Source organism: Ctenocephalides felis, unplaced genomic scaffold, assembly GCF_003426905.1.
Source record: "Ctenocephalides felis isolate EL2017-DRISC unplaced genomic scaffold, ASM342690v1 CF-g0.4_SCAFFOLD_01201, whole genome shotgun sequence".
Taxonomy (NCBI): Eukaryota; Metazoa; Arthropoda; class Insecta; order Siphonaptera; family Pulicidae; genus Ctenocephalides; species Ctenocephalides felis.
Window position 1 is genome coordinate 11411 of NW_020537355.1, and position 5705 is coordinate 17115.

Sequence of the window (5705 nt, forward strand, 5' to 3'; positions counted from 1 at the left end):
AAGCTAGTTAAATAACTTCTAAAGAATGCAATAATTTATAACAAAACAAGTTGAATATATTATATTAAAGTATATATTAAATTACATTAAAGTGTATTAACTGAAGTTATTTGTTAATTGAAGTAAAATTATAGATCTTTTATAGAGGATTATTATGACGTCCGTCATTAACAAACAAAAGTAACTTAAAGTTTATGTTAAATTAAAATTATTATGAAATATTAAATTTTGTACATATAATACAGCGAGTACACATAATACATTACATAGTTTGTAATTTACACATTATTTAACAAATAAATGTATTAAATTCTATACTATGTTGTAAGAAGAAATACACTATTTTCAACGAATGGTTCAAAAGTTATAAATTATTTGATCAATAGATGTACTTATCAAGCAATAACCTTGAAATTAGAATAAGATTTATGAAGTGTAGGTTATTTACTGTTCTGACAAGAGCCTGAAATAATATTTATTATAACTGATTAATAGGCATAAATTGCTCATTCATAAGCAATAAGTAAATAAATAAATAAACCGTATTGATAAATTGAAATTTATAGTAATTGTGAAATAAAATATATAAAAAAATCTAGATTTTGAACTAAAGTAGTGAGAAACTAATGTTATGCTGTGAATATATTATATGTGTAAAATTTTGCCAATGGTACTATTTCAAATAGCGGTATGAATGAATTTAAATATGAATGTAGTGGATTTAAATTTTATGTTTCACATATTTTGGATACAGGATTAGAAAAAATCATTACAGAAAACAAAATCTTCTAATTAAATTAATTACTGTAAAGCTCACGATATTAAGACTAACACTAATATTATAAATTGTTATTTATAATATTCGCTTTTTAAAATTCAGGCATTAATAGTTTCTCTATGGCCTAGTTATAGAAAGTTCAGTATTAATAATAGGGAAACTTCTTCAGATTCTTCTGACAATAAAAATTCCAATAAATAACCGTTCCGTTATTTTTGGAAGTCCCAAACCTGAAAATGATAAATCATGTCAGTATCAAGAACAGCATGATGTACGAAAGTAATTAAAATGGTAAAATTCAGAAAGTAGGTATATATAGTTCAAAATTTTGAATTGAGAGAAATAGGAATAAAGAGAAAAAATTGGAACTGCCGAACAAAGTGATATTGTTTGTAGACACTTCATTAGCAAGATATTGTTTGATACCAAAATCGGCAAAAACCGAAATAACATAAAATCTTTAGGCTTTTATAAGTTGAACGATGATGTTGTGAAATTGAGACGATCGCTCAAATTTATATCCTGCAGTGGAAGTAGATGAAAAAGTTGCCATTTATAGTATTAAAAGATATATACATTTCGAACGCAAAATAAAGGCAAATCTGTTCACACTTGCTAATATCTTTTCAAACTCGAAACTTTCATGCTTCGAGTTTGGATTTAACTTAGTTTACGGACCTTCGGGCATATGTAAGTATGTCCCTATGTATGAATATATTATGTATTTATGTAAGAAATAGGTTTGAGGAATGCATATATATGAATGTGTATGAGTGTGTATTTTTGAGCATATATAAATTCGTATATTACCGCAATGGCAATGGCAATTTGATTGCAAATAAAGAATTGCAGAATTGGCGCAATTCCCATCACGTAGGTTTTACCTCTTCTGGCAAAGAAGCCGGATACTTCCGACCGTTGGTACATGACCAAGTCCGACAGACACCAGAGCAGTTGCCGTTTCATCGTGCATGAACTAGAAACAGGTCTGACGTATGAAAAGTCCAACCAAAAGGCACGACCTGCATGGAAAATACATACTAACCTTTCATATTAATGCACTAAATACCAAAAATTAGGACAATTAATCACCATCAACGGTTTGCTGAATTTCATTTATCCTATATTATACATGTATGTTTATGCTGTTGAGTTCAAAATGCTTTCAAAATTATTGGCAACAAATTATAAATTTATAAGCATTTCAGGTAAGGCTTAACGGGCTCAGCTAAGCTTTACTTTGAATTAAGTAGGTATGAGTTAGTATAGTATAAAAAATAATAGTTCTCAGATGAACTATTACAAAACAGAACCATATGTTTTTTTTATTTTCAGAATAAGGTTGTACAGATCGCAAATCATAGTTACTTGAATGGTGTTATTTCAAATATATATATATATATATATATATATATATATATATATATATATATATATATATATATATATATATATATATATATATATATATATATATATTATGATAAGGGATACTCTGGCAGAGTATTATGTTTATTATCGACATAGAAAATGCTACTAATACTACTAATTTTATCTGTATTCACAATATGCCTTTTCATTTTGTTATACATTTAATTATAATCTGTCATAATGGAATATTCAGTACATTATTCATTCAGTTTTCTGTCGTTAATATATAGATTTTTTGAATGGATGGCAACCCAATTGTGACTATTAACACTTTGGGGACGGCTGTCCACCTCAGTGGACAAACAAACTCTGTGAGGCACAGGCTATTTTATAAACAATGACTCAGTTTGGATAGAAAAGTTGAATAAATTACATATAGCAGTGATAAAGAGTATTATATTTTGAAAATAATTTTAAGTTATTTCAGTAGTATTTTTAGCCTTTTTCTTTGCTATAGTCTTTTTTTAATATTTAAAACGACCAAGCGTTTTTAAATATGGCAAAACGACTGGTAAATTTTGTGAATTAAGCAGTAGTGAAGATGAGTTTCAAATAGACATTCATACAGACAAATTTTACGAAATTACTATTAGCACCGATGATAGTGATGAATGTGATGATATTATCCAACCAACAAAAAGAAGAAGAAGTTTGACAAATTAAATGAAGAGTGGAAAGACATTAGCGAATGTGCCGATTCTCCTTCAATAATCGAGTTTGACATACATCAACAAACACCCCGACTACAAATACCAAACAATATAAGACATCCAATAGATTATTTTACTTTATATTTTATAAATGAATTATTAGACAATATAATAGAAAAAATAAACCATCATGGCAGCAAAAAAATGACCAAATATACTGACTAATCAGTGGCATATTCTAAATGCGAGTGAAAGAAAAAGGGATTGTATTGTCTGTTCTGACAGAACAGCACCAGGAGGAAGGCGGCGAATAACATTTTATTGTAAAACATGTCAAAATCAACCAGCTATGCATTTTGAAAATTGTTTTGTACGTCACCATTCTTTATAAAATGGTCAAAAATAAATTAATATTATAAATGTATGTCCTTCAATGACCACAAATTTTTCTCAAATTTATTGCATAACATACACAATGAAATCAAGTTTACAGCCGGTATAGTAGATTGTTTTGAAATCGATGCCGTCCCGAAAGTGTTAAAATGTACTCAAAGTATTTGTTGATATTTTATGAATTATATGCAGCGTTACCTACGAGAAGCAATTTTCTCTTAAGATTATATTTGGGATCTATTTGTTGTTATACGCGTTGTTTACAGTACACATTTCTAGTTCTCAAATTATTATTATCATGCTAGCACGTATTTTATGCAAGTATTTTCGTGCAAATCAACATCTGCATTGTGCTTAGCTCTGGTCCTATCCTTTCTCCCATTTTTTCTTTGATAACTACAGACTATATGGTATATTTCAACTATGAAACCTTATCCATTTTAGCGAAAAACTTGATTTTAATCCAAAACTCGTCTAAAATCCCTCCCAGTCATTTATTCAAGTAAACATTTAGCAGACGCATGAATGCTCGTGCACAGCAAAAGTGTCACATGGAAGCATTCCGCCTTACTTATGTTCGACTGGAAAAAAAATACTTGATGAATAGGGTTGATATTTCATGTTTGAGACAGGTTGTTAAGAAATCTGATCGCTTTTCAGAAATAAAACAATTATAAGTGACATGTATATGCACGCAAATGCACAAAATAATGGTTAGGGTGTTGTACAATTAAATTATTCTCTAGTAAAAAACGAAATATATTCAAACCGAGTAGTAAAATTTTTGTAAGATAAGGCTAAAATGTATTTAGTATAATAATTACTAATTAAGCAACCCAGTATTATAATTACTGCATAAGTCTGTGAAAATATACAAAAGCTTATTGCATACTATTTAGGAAAGCTATTGTCTAAACAATAATACGGCTTTTATCAATATTTATAGATACTTTTATGTTTGAATCTTTATCCACATCATATGAGTTAGTACTGAGATTTTTACAAATTTGTTTTTACAATACGAGTTAAATGCATACAATTTTCTGTATATCAAAGCTTTATTAATATTTTTACTTGAATCTTTGAGATATTTGTATGCGTTAATATACTATGAATAAACAGCAATAAAAATTTCTATGATATACTGTAGAAATTTCACCAAAGTCAAAATACGACTTTCGACTACTCTTTCTGAAATCAAATGTAAATTCTGCAGACTATAAATACATTTTTGGACGTAAATTAAAAATTAGGAAATAATACCGATTTCTTTCTTTGAGATACATTTACATTAGAATATCCACTAAATATAAGTACAGACATTTGTGCAGAAATTTGAAACAGTACAAGATTTATTTTCAAAATGCGTGCTATTTGCAATAGATCATACCCCGACACTCACATATTCTTTAGGATGTATTTATATTTATTTTTGAACCTTTGACTATTTCATATGTGTACAGAGACCATGGGCGTTTGTGCAAATACGTGATGGTGCAAGTTTTCTTGTCACGTCCGCATCACCTTTAAAAATACCGTGTTGATCTAGCGCGATATGTCCGCTGCAATACGCCATATATCTCGACCATTACTCCGGAAGGAAATATATACGTTGGTGTTTCATAATATGACTTGCACAATTCATATTTTATAAAAAAATATTGTCAAAGAACAATGTTAGTACCATGAAATTATTTTATTAATTTTGTCCACGGTTAATTAATTATTGCACAGGAAACACTCAACAAGAAATACGAGTACATGTTGGATCCCTGATGTTTTATATTATAGTAGGACTAGGACTTGCAATTATTATTCTACAGAAAAAAATGGTTGCTATTAGAACACAAGTTGAGTTGTATGATAAATTAAATTTCTTAAGAAGGTAAATATCTTCATAGCATGCGTACATATGAATAATTATTAGTCAAAGAAAACCGATTCATTTTTATGATTATTTTTCATAAAATATTATATGAAGTTAATATACAAATTATATTTTTCTCTTATTTGCTAATTAGATAAAAATGATCGTTTTTACTTTAATTTCATTCTAAATGCTATTAGCAACAGTCTCGTTATTACCATATACGAGATAAAAGCGTATAGTATAAAATCTATTTCGGTGTGCTTATTAATATTATGATTTGATAATCATTGTCTTTGATCTAATGAAGTATATTTTACATAATTTTTATAATTTATGCATGTAATGATTTATCGTGTAAATTAAAACAAGGCGAATCAAGTTAGAATGCAATATAAACTTAAATATAAATAAAGTTTAACCCTCCATCGGTCGGATATTTTTTCACCTTCCTTGGACCACCATTCATTTTACATGCATTTATATGGGATAAATGAGTTTTTGGTGTCTTATATATTAACGATTATTAGTAGTAAATATTTATAATTTTGATTTTTTCTTTTTCTTACCGTCTTTTGCATGTGTT